The 17142-nt window shown below is 45.3% G+C and overlaps 1 long non-coding RNA gene across 1 annotated transcript; it reads right to left on the bottom strand.

Moving 5' to 3' along the window:
• Nucleotides 1-13069: 13069 nt before the first annotated feature.
• LOC123343719 lies at nt 13070-16680 on the bottom strand. The gene is made up of 3 exons (XR_006572333.1): nt 16253-16680; nt 15512-15540; nt 13070-13327 (listed from the first exon to the last, which is right to left on the bottom strand). It is a non-coding gene; the product is annotated as an uncharacterized LOC123343719 (long non-coding RNA).
• Between the last annotated feature and the right edge of the window lie 462 nt (nt 16681-17142).

Genomic DNA, 17142 nt, shown 5'->3' with positions numbered 1-17142 from the left:
ATAGCCAGTGTTGCTGAGATGCACTGCAGCATTCTCTGCTAGTTGGAATTTCCTAGGTGCTGAAGCCTTCATGACCAGATGTATTGCATTGCTGTAATCCACCTGAGAGGTGACGAAGGTGTGAATAACTGAGGCTGGGTGACTGTACACAAAGAAGGGATGGGGTCTTTTGCTCAGATTCAACTTCAGCTAGCTGTTCTTCATCCATGAGCTGATCTTGTCCACCAAGCCATCTTGGTGGTAATGATATGGTCATATCTGGTGAAGAATAGGTAGAACTATGCGTCATCTGCATATTTCTGGCACTTGAGTTCATGTCATCTGACCAGTTCATCTGTGGGCTTCATGTAGACGTTGAATAGAGAGAGAGACAGTCTTTGTGGGATTCTACAAGTGAGTGGTCTAGTGGTAGAAGAGCAGTTTCCTGTCACTACTCATTTGGTGGGTCCTGCCAGGAAGGACTCGACCCATTTTAGTGCATTACCCTTGGTATCTGCCACCTCTTAGTCAAGACAGCAACCAATCTCATGGTTGACAGTGTTGAATGCTGCAGATAGGTCCAGCAGAGTAAGAATGGATTTCTGCCCCCAGTCAGGAGGAGATCATTCATCAATGCCACTATGCACAATGCAGTTTCAGTTCCATGACTGGCATATTAGGCTGCAGCAGCCCTGAAACAGAGTGGTGTTATTCCCAGCAGGTCTAACTTCCATCCCCTTCACTTTGCTTTCTTTTCAAGAGCTATGAACAGTGTATACTGGCCTGGGGTTACCAATAACCAAACAGCTATTTCAATACCGAGTACATTGATCTAAGGACAAAAGCAATGCAGACAAAACATAATAAAACAATCAAAGGTCTAGAGCAGAGGTGGCCAAACTGGCTTGCGAGCCACATGTGGCTCTTTTACTGTTAAAGTGCAGCTCACAAGTGCCCCCTCCCCTGACCCCCCATTCTCCGCCTACTAGGCTAGGGGGGGTGGGGGGAGCTCAGGACCTCTGGCTTGCAGTGGGGTGTGGGATAGAGACTTCTGTCCAGCGGGGAGGAGGAGTCTCAGAGCTCCCAGCAGGTGTGCTCCGGCTGAGGCTCTCAAACTTCTGAAGATTGCTGTATGCTGCTCAGAGGGCCAGTAAGTTTGGCCACCCTGGTCTAGAGGCATGTTGCTTTTCCCAAAGGATTCCCATTTGCCACATGGGGATCCCTGATAGGTTCCAAAGTCTTTCAGACCCTTCTGTAAGGGTTCGCGTGCTTGGTTAACAGGTCACTAATGAAAATATTAAAAAGTATTGGATGCAAGACAGACCCCTTTGATACTCCAGTAGATAAGTATTCCCAGTTTGACAGTGAAGCATTGATAACTACTTTCTGAGTACAATTTTTCAACCAGTTGTGCACTCAACCTTATAGTAATTTCATCTAGATCAATTTCCCTAGTTTGTCTATGAAGATGTCATGGGGGACTGTCAAAAGCCTTACTAAAAATCAAGAAAAATCATGTCTAAAGCTATCCACTTGCCCAATAACCCTACTGAAGAAGGATATTATGTTGGTTTGGCATGATTTATTCTAGATAAATCCATGTTGGCTATTCCTTATAGCCCTATTATTCACTAGGTGCTTACGAATTGGTTGTTTAATAACTTGTTCTAGTATCTTTCCAGATATTAAAATTAGGCTAGCTGGTCTATAATTCCCTGGATCCTCTTTGTTCCCCTTTTTAAAGATAGGTGCTATGACACCTATTTATGACATTCATAAAGTTAATGCAATAGTCCTCAAACATACTGCATGTGGATGGATGTAATATCTGTCATAGCTAGTACCAATACATTCAGGATGGGTTTTTTTAGTGCTGGTTGGACTATTGCATGTTTGAAGGAGGAAGGGAAGATCCCTTCCCTGAATGAGGTGTTGGCTATTCCATTCAGGAATGGCACCAGCTGCTCATAATTCGCTTTCACAAGCCAGTAGGGGTATGAGTCACATACATTCATAGGTCTTTGGTCAAGAACTTTGTGATGAGTGAATGTACTGAACTCTGGGAATGCAGGCAGGCTGTTGGTTGTTGGGTGCAGGTGGCGCAGAGCCAGGCTGTTCGAGAAGGCTTCCTGAATGTGTGTGATCCTTTCAGCACAGTAGGATGTGAGTTCTTTGCAGTGCTTGGCACTCAGCTTTTATGCAGGTTGTAGGCACTCAGGATTGATGAAATGGTTTCCACCCTGAATAGCTCCTTGGGGTGGGATTTGACAGTTTCAGGGGAGGATGGTGAGAAGGTTCTGTGATACACCCTCAATGTAGGCTTGGAGGAATTCATTCAATCCTGTTTATATCAGCCTTCATTCTATGCTCTTATATTCTAGTTCACATACCCCATACCATCACTACCCCAATCGGAAGACCTATTAGTGGTCTCTACTCTGATAAAAAGATTCCGTACCAGAGGATTGTGATGGGGTATAAGTGATCAGTCCCTGTATGAACTTCTTTACTGGGCAGAAAGGAGGAGACTAGCCCTTAGAGACTGCAAGGACTGGAGAGAAATGCTGGAGGTTGAGGCTTTTTAGGATACCAGACAGTGAAACTGACAGCGGTGTCTCCTGAGTGGTGGAAGCCATAAAAGCGAAACAGAAGATGGAAAATGAGAGAGAGATTTCCTGAGAAGGGAGAAGAGCTGCTTTTTTGTCTCCTCCTAGCCTAGGAATCTGCTGATTGAAGCCCCAGGTAGGAGAGAAGAACAACTGGAGACTTTTTGCCTGGTGTGTGCTGTGAAGAACTATCACTGGAAGAGTTGGGTTTTGTTTGTTTTCTCCAGCATACTATTTAAACCAAAGAGTAAGTCTCTAGCTCTTATGGCAGGGGTGGGCAAACTTTTTGCCCCAAGGGCCACATCTGTGTGGGGAGATCACATGCAGGGCCATGAATGTAGGGCTGGGGCAGGGGTTGGGGTGCAGGAGGGAGTGCAGGGTGTGGGAGAGGGTGCGGTGTGCAGGAAGGGGCTCAGGACAAGGGGTTGGGGCAGAGGAGGGGTGCGGAGTGTACGAGGGGGCTCAAAGCAGGGGGTTGGGGCACAGGGAGGGGCACAGGGTGCGACAGGGGGCTCAGGGCAGGGGATTGGGGTGCAGGAGGGGTGCGGGGTGCAGGCAGGGTGTGGCAGGGGGGTCAGGGCAGAGAGTTGGGGTGCAGGCTCTTCCCCGACACCGCTTACCTAGAGTGGCTCTGGGGTGGCAGCGGCATGCACCGGGGTCTGAGCAGGCTCCCTGAGCCTGCCTGCCCAGGCCCCACGCTGCTCCCGCAAGTGACAGGCGCCACATCCCTGCATCCCCTGGGGGAGGGGGGGCAGAGGGCTCTGCGCACTGCCCTCACCTGGAAGTACCTTCCCTGAAGCTCCCATTGGCCACGGTTCCCTGTTCCCGGTCAATGGGAGCGTGAGGGAGATACCCACAGGCGAGGGCAGCTCACGGAGCCTCCAGGGGCTTCAGGGATGTGGTGCCAGCCACTTCCAGGAGTAGCCCGGGGGCCGCAGCACCATAGGGGTGGCAATCCCGGGGACTGGATCCGGCCCATGGGGTGTAGTTTGCCGACCCCTGTCTTATGACTATTGTGATAACATTGAAATGTGAACAGACTGTAACTGATGGAGGGACAGCTGCCTGCATTTGCAATAAGTCTGAGAGGTGTAAACTGTCCCATTCATATCAGTGCCGGGTAACTCAGATACCCAGTCACAACAACGTTAACATTAAATGCCAACATTTAACAATTTTGTGGCACATCAAAGCATACATGAAACGAGGATTGTATTATGAAAATCTTTAAATTCTACTGTTAATAACACCTTGTTTGGCATCATGGGCAAGTGGGCTTGGGAAATACTAGCCCTTTGCACCACTGCACAATCAAGAGAGAGCTAAGTCTAAGAGGCCCAGTGGAGCACCTGCGGTCATGCTCAAGAAGCCCAAGGGGACCACAAGCCTCGCCAAGGGGAAGCCAAGCATGAGGAGCCCAGCAGATCCTAGAGGTGTAATTAGACCCCATTTGGGGAGATGAGCTTGCGTGATCGTTTTTTAACATCTGCACAATCTGCTGTGAGTGGTGTCTCGTGAGCAGAGCTTTTTTTTTTTTTTGGGTGGAGCTTGGAAAAGTACTGCTATTTTTGCCCCTCCAATCTGACCCCCGGCTTTTTTATGAGATCTCAAGTTTGGTTGATAAAGGTAACTGCACTAACATAATATACTTAGATTTCTGTATGCCTTAGACTTGGTAAGTTAAGACTGAGTACCACAGAGTCCCGGATAAAAACACGAACACTATACAAAATCAAAGTAGCCATATTAAATGGATGAAACACCGGCAATATGTAGATCTCAAGAAGTCATTGTAAATGAAGAATCTTTATCCAATGGGAGCATTTCCACTGCAGTCCCACAGGGGTCACTTCTCAGGCCTGTGCTATTCAACATCTTTATCAATGATCTGGAAGAAAATGTAATATCATTGATAGTAAAATTTGCAAGTGACACAAATATTGGGGAATGGGAATAATGACTGGTCAGTTCTACAGAATGACCCGGATCAGTTGGTAAGAACAGCTCACTTAGACAACATCAGTTTTAATACAGTCAAATACATCTATGGTCCAAGAATGTAGGCCACCCTATGGGACGGGGAACTGTAGTTGTCTCAAAGAGTTTATAATAAACTCAGGTAAGGATTTAGGGATCATGGAGTAAACCAGCTGACAATGAGTTCCCACGCTGCACCTAAGAGGGTGAAATCTTTGAAAGCATAAGCAGAGGACTATCAAGTTGGAGTAGGGAAGTTATATTACTTCTGCATACAGCATTCATGAGATCATTAGTGGATGCTGTTGTGATGGGTTGGGTCACAGAGACCCCTTTGTGACTGTCACCTGATGTGCTGAGACTACCTCTGAGCCTGTTTTCTCTGCCAGTTTGGGCCTCCAGAACCCTGTCTTGTTGAGCCAGATATGCTAATCTGCTGCAACACAGATCCAGGGTCTGACCCACTCCCCCAAACCTGCTGACTTAACTAAAAATGGCTTAGCAAGTACTTCTGTCTCTAGCACCCAGACACCCAGCTCCCAATGGGATTCAAACCCCAATTAAATCCATTTTACTCTGTATAAAGCTTATACAGAGTAAACTCATAACTTGTTCGCCCTCTATAACACTGATAGAGAGATATGCATAGCTGTTTGCTCCCCCAGGTATTAATCACTTACTCTGGGTTTAATAATAAATAAAAGTGATTTTATTAAGTATAAAAAGTAGGATTTAAGTGGTTCCAAGTAATAACAGACAGAACAAAGTAAGTTACCAAGCAAAATAAAATAAAACAAAACATGCAAGTCTAAGCCTAATAGAAACTGATTACAAGATGAAATCTCACCCCCCAGAGATGTTCTAATAAGCTTCTTTCACAGAATGGACTCCTTCCTAGTCTGGGTCCAGCAATCACTCACATCCCCGTAGTTACTGTCCTTTGTTCCAGTTTCTTTCGGGCACCTCTTGGGGGTGGAGAGCCAGCTGAAGACAAAATGGAGAGGCTTCCAGGGCCTTTTATATTCTCTCTCTTGTGGGCGTAAACCCCTTTGTTCTTCTGTGCAAAGTCACAGCAACAAGATGGAGTTTGTAGCCACCTGGGCAAGTCACATGTCCATGAATGATTCAGCTTTTTGCAGGCCGACGCCATTGTTTACATGTTAGTTTGAACATTCCCACGAAAACTCATATGTGGATTGGCATCTTCCAAAGTCCATTGTCAGTTAAGTGTTTCTTGATTGGGCACTCATTGAGAATAGCCCTTTCTCAAGAAGCTGACCAAATGCTTCACTGAGGCTACTTAGAATCAAACACATTGAGATACAAGTATATAGCCAATATTTGTAACTTCAAATACAAAAATGATACACACATACAGACAGCATAATCATAACCAGCAAACTACAACCTTTCCATAGACACCCTACTTGACCTCCTCTGTACAAGTCCTGGTGCAACCATAGGACCCTGGTTGCAACAATAATCTATATGGTCACAGTTCATGTCAGTAACATCACAACTGTGTCCAGTCTGGTGTCCACGCTTCAAACAAGGTGCTGAAAGGTAGAAAAAGGATTCAGAAAAGAACTACAAGAATGATTTGAGGTCTGGAAAACCTGCTTTATAGTGAGAAACTTCAGAATCTGTCTACCTGGTTTATCCAAGAGAAGGTTAAGAGTTGACTTGATCACAGCCAACAAGTATCTACATGGGGAAATGATATAGAAGGCTCTTTAATTTAGGAAATAAAAACATAACAAGAGCCAACAGTTTGAAGCTTAAGATAGATAAATTCAGACTAGAAATAAGGTGCAAATTTCTAACAGAGAGGGTAATTAATAACTTACCTAGGGACATGGTGAATTCTCCATCACTTGGAGTCTTCAGATCAAGCTTGGGTATCTTTCCAAAAAGTATGACTGAGTTAGAGCATAAATTAATGGGCTGGATGCAGGAACTACTGGCTGAGGTTCTCTGGCTTGGGTTATATAGGAGGTCAGACTGGAAGATCATATAGTCCCTTCTGACCTTAAAATCTATGAATCTGTTGGTTATGTCCCTGCAGGCAGACAAATCATTACAATACTGTCACAACAGTCCTGGTGTGTGTGCTACTTAATGGCTACTTCAGTGCCACCCACCAGGAATGCACAAGATCACAAAACAAGATCATAAACTGTGGCTGGTTAGATATTTAACTGCTTTATTCAACTGAACAGCTTCCACAGGAGTACTTTAAAATTATTACAATAATCAGATTGTGGAAAGTTGGAAAACAGAAACATTTCCCTTGGGTTCTGAAGACATCTTGGCTTCTAAATGCCTATTGAGCTGGTCTAAACAGGTACCTAGTCCTATGCTCCCAGGCTAGAGGGGAAAGAATCCAAAGAGGCTGGGGATTATTCCTGGGGAAGATAAATAAAAAAGGAGAAACTCAAGCAAATTCACCAGGAGCTGCAAGTGCAGGTGGCCTGGCAAGGAGCCAACACTGCCAGGAGTAAAATGACAAGGAGGCAATGTCTCTACACCTTTAGAGACACCTTCCCACAGTTCCAGGCCTGTCTGCATGCTCTCCCCAGGGGCTGCCCTTCAAAACAAACACCAGAGTTCCTTGTCTCTAGTTCAGTCCCAGGAAAGAGACTAACAGCCAGCAGTGTCAGCTGGGCCCTGGCTGACTTCCAGGGATTCTTTCAGAGACTGTGAAAGAGGAGAGTCACTGGTGACATGCTCAGAGGCACGGTCCGGTCAGGATACTTCCCAAGTGGCGCCTTTCCTCTACCAGAAACCATCCTCTGTTGTCTGCCCCCATTCTGCCTCCTGCTGTGTCCTGGGCTCTGCCACCCACACAAGTGACTGGGGGCAGGCACTGAGAAGTAGTCCCTGAAGCTGGGGATTTCAGACACGAAGCCCTCCTTCTGGGCCAGGGTTGGAGGAGGCCAGCACGCAGCTAGTGAGAGGTTCTCTGCCACTGGAAAGGGTCCTGCAGGCTGGGTGAGGCAATCTTTGGGGAGAGAAGGTGGGAGAAAGGGGCAGGAAAGGTGATGGTGGGGTGTGTGGCAGGGTGAAACTTGTTCCACTGACTTAACTGTGAACCTTTCAGAAACACTCCTTTCATTGTTCTCACCCCCCATGGAAAACGTCAACAACTATAAAAGAGAAACACTTGTTGCAGTTCAGTTACTGCTTCCTACAGGTACATAACTGCTGCTCCAGGCCTTGGTCTGCTAACAGCTTTGCTAGTGTCCCTCAGCCCTGGTCTGCAACCTTTCTACTATTCCAGTGCTGGATGCCCTCACCCACTCCTTCACAGCTTTACAAATGCTCCTCAAGCAAGACCTGCACCCAAGACCTAACATTAATAGCAAAAAAGCTCATCCTGCATTTGTGGAGCTCTGATGCAAAACCCACCTAACACTTGGACATCTGAATTAGTTAGTTATTCTCAACATGTTATTTACACAGAGGTAGAGAATGGTTTCAGTCTTTTCTCCCCACAGAGGGATAGACAGGATCTATGCTCATGCCACAAACCCAGGAAGGTCCAGCATTCAATTCTATACCTAGGTGATTATAAAACAGCTCCAAGCTGTGGCAAGCCATCAGCCCTAGACTCAATTAACAGTCTTCCTCTAGATGTGAAATTATGATACAGAACCTTGCATAGACTATTAGTAATCAGAGAGACAAGATGGGTGAGGTAATAGCTTTTATGGGACGAACTTCTGTTGGTGAGAGAGACAAGCTTTTGAGCTTCTCCCCAACAGAACTTGGTCCAATAAAAGCTATTACCTCACCCACCTTGTCTCTCTAATATCCTGGGACCAACATGGCTACGACGACACTGCATGCAACATATTAATAATTACTCAGATTACAATAGCAACTAGTAGAAGCTAGAGACCAAATAAGATCAGGTCCCTTTGTGCCAAGCTACTCCCGTGGCGAGCAAGTCCCCATCTCAAAGAGTTTATAATCTAAATAGACAAGACAGACAAAGAATGGGAGGAAGCAAGCAAGCATTACTACCCCTGTTTTAAAGAGGGAGAACTGAGGCACATAGGGCTAGTTTCACAAAGGAATGTAGATGTGGTGACACATGATTGCCACACCTAACTTTTAGACAGCTAAAAAATCACAGATTCACAAAGCGTGAGTTCAGCACCTAGGTTCCCTGTACAATGAATGGGGAGAGATAGCAGCCTCAAAATAAGATCCACAAAAGCCAGCATGCAAGACAGGGAGCTGCCTAAGCCAACCAACGGTATTTACCAAGGAGAGGGGTGTGTCACAGAAGGGACTATTGTGATCATCTAATCTGACCTCCTGTATAGCACAGGCCAGAAAACCGCCCCAAAATAATTCCAAAGAAGATCTTTTAGAAAGTCATGCAATCTTCACACAGAAATTGTTATTCAGGGAGAATCCACCACCACCCTTGGTAAATTGTTCCAGTGGTTAATTACACTCTCTGTTAAAAATTTGTCTAGATTCAACTTCCAGCAACTGGATTGTTTTATACCTTTTTCACTAGATTGAAGAGCCCATCATTAAACATTGGTTCCCCACCTAGGCACTTAAAAACCAGTGATTAAAACACCCCTTAACCTTCTTTGTTAAGCTAAATAGATTGAATCTATCAATATAAGGAAGGTTTTCTAATCCTTTAATCATTCTCATTGTTCTTCTCTGAATTCTCTCCAATTTATCATCATCCTTCTTGAATTGAGGGCACCAGAACTGGACACAATATTCCAGAAGCGGTCACACCGCTGGTAAATATAGAGGTAGTCGAGATTTCCTTGTTTTTGCATCCTGGGATTGCACTAGCCCTTTTGGCCACAGCATCACATTGGGAGCTCATGTTCACCTGTCATCCTCCAGGGCTGCACATAGCAAAGTGTAAATGGGGTGGGATCTTACCCTGTCATGTACACAGACTCTGCGTTAGTGTTCAGCTCACCCTTTCAAGAGCTGGGGTTTATTAGTAACACACAAAACTCAGCCCAGGTCTCTCCCTGAGCTCAGCTTTTCCTGAGACTTTTCCTTTAAGGATTCTTCTGTCCTAGCTTCTTGGTTTCTTTTGACCCTAAGAGGCACATCTGTCTCTTTCCATCCTGTTGAAGTTGGCTGACTTACCTGATAGCATGACTCAGCAATAACTACCTGAACCCTGAGGCAGGTGTTAGCACCTGACCCACTGTGACTCAGCAGTAGACACCTGCATGCCTGCCCACAGGCTGTAAGCCAGCCATTCTGTTACACAGGGGAGGGATAGCTCAGTGGGGCCACTTAGGGATCTGGGGCAAAATCAGTACTTGGTCCTGCTAGTGAAGGCAGGGGGCTGGACTCGATGACCTTTCAGGGTCCTTTCCAGTTCTATGAGATAGGTATATCTCCATATATATTTCTTTCCCAGGTGACTTTGGGCTCATTGGTGCAGCAGTGCATCTGTGCCAAGGAAAGGAGAGCCTGTCATTTCAGAATGCCTTGGATCTGGGGCTAAATGGCAAGGGAATAATCACTTTGTCCAAGCTAAAACAGGACTAACTCCAGAGTAAAAAGGGCCAGCAGACAGGCTGGCATCTGACAAGCATTCCAGACGCTATGGTCATCGCAGCATTATAAAGAGCAAAGAGAGTTGCTTCCTCAGCAGCTAACTAGAGAGCAGCCTCTGTGTGCATTTGATAACAGCAGCCACAAAGGCCAAGCTGCTCCTGCCTGTCGGCCCCACCCCAGCATAAATGGCTGCAAACCACCCCTGTGGGTGGGTTCAGATACCATTGCTTAACCACAGCCGATTAGAGCATCAGCACCTGCTTTACAGCTCCTTTCCCAGCTTGGCATTTCCACATTAGGGGGCAGACAGTTGCTTTGTGGTAAGCAGGCTGGACCCAAGCAGGCCCAGGTGGAGTGACTTTAACCCTATGGCCAGAGAGCAGTTGTCACCCTGAAATGCAAGGCCTAGGTTGTCTTAGGAAATGGAATTTGCACCCACTGGTAAGGGGCACTGTCACCTTATCTCCTAGGGTGACCAGATGTCCCGATTTTATAGGGACAGTCCCAATTTTTGGGTCTTTTTCTTATATGGACTATTACCCCCCAGCCCCTGTTCCGATTTTTCACATTTGCTGTCTGGTCACCTTACTATCTCCCAAGCATTCCCTGATTATGACATCACTGATGTTGTTGCCAGTCAGAAAGCTCTAGCATTAAGTCTCTTCATTATTTATTGGTTTTGTTTCCACTGGAAGTTAGAGAAATCCCAAGTAGAAAAGCTCCCCCAGTACAGCTTAACACCATCTATTATATAAGAACCTGTTTTCATTTGTTTGTAACTTGAAAAATTTCAGCCGGAACCATTACATTTAGCAAAGTTTGGTATGTCTCAGATGGAATTGGGGTTTTTTGTAAGAAATTTTCAGTAAAAACAACTCCGCCACTTCTCAGAATGAGGTTAGGGAAAAATGCATAGTTTTGCCACTGTTGAAAAGGTGTACACATTTTTTTTTTATTTAGAATCTCTATGCTCCATCCCCTCTTTCCCCATTCTTTGGAGCAGGAACTTGAAACTTCTTGGGATGGGGGGTTGCCTTCATTTCAGGGACATGTATTTCACTGTTCCTGTGAGAAAATCACCCAAATTCAGACAAGTTATAAGACTCTAGGGAGAAAAAGTCACATTTTGCATGCTATCTGAAGATGAGCATTATCACTGAGCATGCCCCAGCCCAGGGCTGCAGGGGCTGAGCAGGACCCTCCCTGCAATTGCTCCTCATGGCTAGTGGGGGCTGCTGTGCACTGGAACTCAGAGCAGGGAAGAATCTCTCTCCTGCGTTCTCAGTAGTCCTACTAGTGAGGCTCAGGAGAAGCTCAAATGCAGATGGGTGAGGAATGGGAGAGGAGGGAAAGAAATAGGCTGTGGGGGGCAGAGGAAAATCGTGGAATGAGACATAGGAGCAGAGACGGGGAGGAGGTACATGTTAAGGATAGTGGAAGGGCATGGTGGATAAAGAAAAAAGTCTACACTTCCTCTCAGAACCTGGAACTGAACCCATGATTCCTGAGTCTCACCATTCCTCTGCTGTCCAACAAATTAGTTAAGCCAGCTGAAAAAATGTTTGTCCCATTTCCCTCTAGTGCTGGTCCAAATAGAGGATAACAGCCTGCTACTGTTGTCGGTTACTCAGGTCTGGTGGCAGAGAGGCCTGTACTGTGGATTTAAAGGTTCCAATCCTTCTTATGACCCATGTAGAGAATCAATATGGGTTTCACATCATAGAATTTCCCCTCCCCCTTCAAGATTTTTCTTAAATCTAGGAAATTACTTACAAAAGCTACACTGCAAGAACATTCAGGTTGCAAAGTCAAGCACACAAAAAGGTAGGAAATGCCAGAATTAAGGCTGCCTGTGCAACCTTAATTCAGCCCCCTTGTATGTATGCATTATGATAGAGTCTTCAATTACATGATCACATACTATTTTTCCCCCCACAGGACCCCTGCCCCATACAGAGGACCACATGGACACGGGCGGCTCTAGGCATTTTGCCATCCCAAGCATGGCAGGCAGGCTGCCTTCGGCGGCTTGCCTGCAGGAGGTCTCCAGTCCCGCGAATTCGGTGGCAGCCTGCAGGAGGTCCACCGAAGCCGCAGGACCAGCGGACCCTCCGCAGGCAAGCCGCCGAAGGCAACCTGCCTGCCGCCCTCGTGGCAACCGGCAGAGCGCCCCCCATGGCTTGCCGCCCCAAGCATGTGCTTGGCATGCTAGTGCCTGGAGCCGCCCCTGCATGTACAATGCTCAGAGAAAGAATCAGGGTTGTGCAGTGAAGAAGACTTGGCTGTAGGACCCTTGTCTCATTTGTTGCTGAACTTGGAAAGGTGTAGTGAATGAGGCAGGGGACTGCAGGAAGAGAATGGACAATTTCATGGTTAAGGCAGTTGAATGCCACTGTAGCGATCTGATTCAATCCCTGCCTCTGACACCCACCTCCTTGTTTGGCCTGTGGTGTATTGTGTGCTTCATACTGCATGCCTATTTGCAAACTAAGACTGAGATTGTGTTTGGGCAGAGACTGCAAAAGCTACAAAAGAGGAAATCTACAGGAATAAACAAATGTAACAAAACCATCGGACATAGCTGCAACCTTCTTCCCTTTTCTCCTCGTGGGTATGGGTACTGGGCTCATCTTTTCTCCTCACAGGTATAGGTACTGGGCTCACCTATAAGGACACCTGGTACCTCCATCCAAGGAAACCCCTCCTAGTGCTTGGGATAATATTCAAACATCCAATCTCATATAGAGTGTCAGAGCACACAAAAATAAAATGCTGTCATAATTCCCAGAGTACTAAAACAGTAACTGGGGCTTTATTAGGTATGGGGAATTCAGGATAGGGGACAATGGGAAAAGGGATTAGGATAATAGAAGACAAAAATTGACTATACATAAACTCAACTTCCTGAATAGTTACAGCCAATACATTCCACTCTGCTCCTTCCCAACACCTTTCTCAGCAAATAGTGGATTTAGGCTCAGTCTTTGATGGGTTCTGCAGTACTGAAACCAGTGGCCAGCTTATAATTCAATATCAAAACAAACAAACAAGGGTATTCTTACAAAGTATCCATACCAAGGATGGTCAGATAGTCTTTATGGTGCTCTTGTCTCGAAATGTGTAGCTAGGCCAGCTCTTAGTAGCCTCTCCTCGGGCTCCTGTTCTCCGTTGGGATGTTCCAGAAATCCCAAAAAGGACTCAAAGCCTCCCTTTGGGTAGGAATGTGGAAGGTAATCAGGTCCTCCCCATCTGTGTAGTTCCTTCCCCCCTACACACCAAACGCAGCCAACTAAAAGTAAACTCAGTCTATATTTTCTAAATCCCGGTTTATGATAGAACCAATTAGCAACACTACTGGGACCAATCTCAGAAACTGAGGCCAGACCCTCTGCCACCATTACTGCTGTAGTTCAGGGGCAAATCCCCGAGGCTCAGTGTGACATTTCAGGAGTACCCCCTTCAAAGGGGTTGCACCAACAGCAGGGGGTTTATCTGGGAGTGTAGAGACACACACAGGAATCTTCATCTAGGAGGCAAACTGACAGCAGGCATTCATCTCACAGCCAGCCTTGCTGTAAAATGCTGCAAGGATTTTGAATTAGAAATACTTTAAAAAGATGAGAGTATCTTGTTAATCAAGTCTAGGCTCTAGAATATGTATTACAAATTTATATGTAACCATTTCCAAAGCTTCTGCTAGCTACTGTTTGAATCTCTATGGTTTGTTAAATCAACTTATATACAGGCACCTTAATTTTGGTATTTCCTAACTTTGGAGTACTTGCTGTGGAAATTAAGTTTTCTTTTACAGTATTTTTTCATATGTAGTATACTTACGTATCCAGTAATGCAAACTTCTGTTTTAAGTTTGGATTGGGCCCTAAAATAGTAACAAGTCCAGGGACAGAGTTAAGGTTAGTTGGGCACTGTTCATTGAGAATGTTTCTTTTAATGGTCTTGCTGCATAAATTGAGTGTTAAGGTTAATTGTTCATGTAACCTTAGCTTTTGATTTCCATAGTTCCTAATGTTTGGATAGTAATAAAGACTTGAGGTGGGGGAAGTGAGCAAAGGGTGGCTTTAGTTGTTGAGTGCCAAGTAACCATATCCTCACAGTTACTAAATTAGTCTAGAAAAACAAGGATGGGTAGGCTGAATCATAGTAACTGTTTCTCTGCATACCAATCCAGGGATATGACCCCACTATTTTAGACACATGGTTCTTACCCTGACTTTGGGGCACCACAACTACAGACAAGCAGAAGTTCAAGATTATAATCTATAAATAATTTGTTTAATAAAGAAAACTAAATCAAGGGGTTAGCTGATCTTCAGAGCTTTCTGTTGTGACTCTTGTGCAGCACTTTCAGCACGTAAGCCTTCTAAGAGTGAGGAGGTCACTGATTTATAGGTAAATTAAAATACAAGTTAATGATTCCTGAAACCAGCAGGCAGATCCTGTTCAGTTTATCCCAGATAAACTAAAACAGTTTATAAATAGGCAGAGGAATTTTGTTGATGAACAGTAAACCTAAATTGTTTTTAAAAAGAGCATAGATGATTTCATAGGGCTATCCTAAGATCACTTATTAACTGGAGAAAAAAATTAAAATCAGTTACTTAAAGTCACAAGGTTTCTTATAAATCCATAATTCACTTTAAGTAGTGGTTTGGGATGGGCAAATACATACAAATTAAGGACTTTAAATTCAAAATATGTCTCAATCTGTTTTATGAAGGTTATCTTAGGTCTCCTCTCCAAGAATATATCATCCAATCATTTTAGTATTTAACTGGAGAAGCTGTAAATAAGCCTTGAGTTACAATAATATTTAATAGCCAATTAAAATCATTTCAAATATACGTGAATAATTTCAGGTAGTGCTTATGAAAACTCCATCTGCCTATGATGCTGAGGGCTTAGTGAAGACATCTTGCTGCAGAATCAGTGCTGGCTAGAACTTTGGTTTCTCTTGGTGCTGTGTTGTTCCTGGTTATTTGGCTCTTCTGAGCTGTTCTTACTCGTAGAGGTGCTGTCTTGGAGGGGTGAGACACAAGGAGCAGTTGAAAGACAGTGTTCACCAGCTTCCAAGGCTTTTATTTCTTCCCGTCCATACTCATTGTTGGTTAAAAGACACACACACGTCTCCCAGAGCCTTGGCTAGATTCAAGTGTCAGCCATTGGCTCATCACTGGGCTACTCTAAATGCTTCCTAAGCTCATGCATGTGCAATCAGCTAATGCATATGCAGAACCAGCTTTCTGATTTGTTTGCTCTTGGCTTGGTGGAGATGGATCTCTGAATCTTCTAGAGTTTTACATTTTAAGACTTTTTCCTTTATTCATTTTCTGAGACATCATTTTACTTTTTAAAAAAGGCATGAAAGTACTTACCAAGCTGCTTCAGATCAGTCCAGGCTTGCCTGTTTTCAGTTTAAAACAAAACAAAAAACCAAGTCTTTCTTTAATAATCACTGAAATTTAAAAGATTATTTTAAAAGCAGAAAGTAACAATCTCTTGAAAGGTTTTTTGTTAGTTTGGGATGTGGGTTTGCCTGAGCATGGCAGGCAATTATCTAATTCCCCAATTAATATAACTATACTTATTCAAGGGCTTCTTGTAGTACTAACTACTATTTGCATAACAATACTGCCAAAGAAAGGCTTTCATTTAGAAACTAAACATTGGAAAATAAATAGTTTAAAAGAAGCTTGTGCCATTTTAAGCATTTGAGATAAAAAAAACCAAAGATTTCACCTTTATGTAAAAGCATGAGTCAGAAAGGAACTAAACTTCTCCGCAAATGTTTCGCAAATATAAATGTTATCCTTGAATTCATGTCATCTTAATAATAACAAAGAATCACTGTAAGATGCTTTGTTAGTAGCCTAGTAACTCTGATGGTCACATAAGTCTCTGCTTCAAGCACAAATGCTAGGTTAGGAAACCTGGATTACAGCGTGATTTTTTATTTTTAACTATCCTAGTTTTCTTGTTGTCCAGAGCAGCATTGCAGCCAGCTCAAGAATCTCAGCAATCAGACACACCAGCACCATGGGCAGACAAGGACACCATCCCCCATCGTCATTGCCCTTTCAAAGCAGGTGGTGCACTGTCACAGGGCAACAACTCACCGGGCGGCACCTCCTGCTGGTCATCCAGGGAATTAGCACGCCAGCCTCCAGAGCACCCTCTGCAGGCCGGTGTCTTGCCTTGCCGCTGGCCTCCCATGTCTCTCCCGGTCCCCGGTGCCCCTTCTCTTGGGATTCTGCCCCCTGCAGTACCCCACAATCTCTCTATCCCCAACTCGCTTCAGTCTATGGCTACTGCCAGTCTCGATTTAGCCCCCATTCACTGGGGCAGACTGCAGTGTAAATGCCACTCATCATCAGCAAGGTGGGGTTTGGACCTGCTGCCTCTGCCTACCCTTGGGCTGTCCCTCTACAACCTCCATACTCTTTCCAGCTTTTCACAAGGCCTGCAGCCTGGGGGGTTTCCAGGCTGGCGCTCCCCCAGCCCTGCTCCACTTTAGGTACTCTGTTCAGCTCCCCAGCAGCCAGGCCCTTCTCCCTCTACAGGCAGAGAGAGTGTCTGTGTGCTCCTGGCCCACTGCCCTCTTATAAGGGCCAGCTGGGCCCTGATTGGGGCGTGGTTGCATCTGTGACTGGTTCCTCTATCAGCCGAGGCTTGCTGCTTTTCCTAGGAGCAGCCCTCTCGCAACCGCAGCCCTCTCCGAGGGTTGATTTAAGCCTAAGGCAGGAGCAGGTAACCACCCTGCTACATGCACACAACATACTAGTATACACAACATACTGAGAACTGCAGTCCAGCCTGCGAGGAGCAAGACTTGGCCTTCGCCTTCACTTTGCTTCCCTGCTTTTCATGGCCCAACGCCCATGTTCTGGCCTCCAAACAACCCCCCAGCTCATCACCAGAAGCAAGCTTTCCACAGACCAGGACACAGCAACTCAAAGTGTCACCAGACCCTGCCAGAACAACAGATGCAAAGCCTATACAATTTCCA

Source organism: Mauremys mutica, chromosome 11 (assembly GCF_020497125.1).
Source record: "Mauremys mutica isolate MM-2020 ecotype Southern chromosome 11, ASM2049712v1, whole genome shotgun sequence".
NCBI lineage: Eukaryota > Metazoa > Chordata > Testudines > Geoemydidae > Mauremys > Mauremys mutica.
The sequence above is the reverse complement of the archived record's forward strand: the minus strand, read 5'-3'. Positions and strand labels throughout refer to the sequence as shown.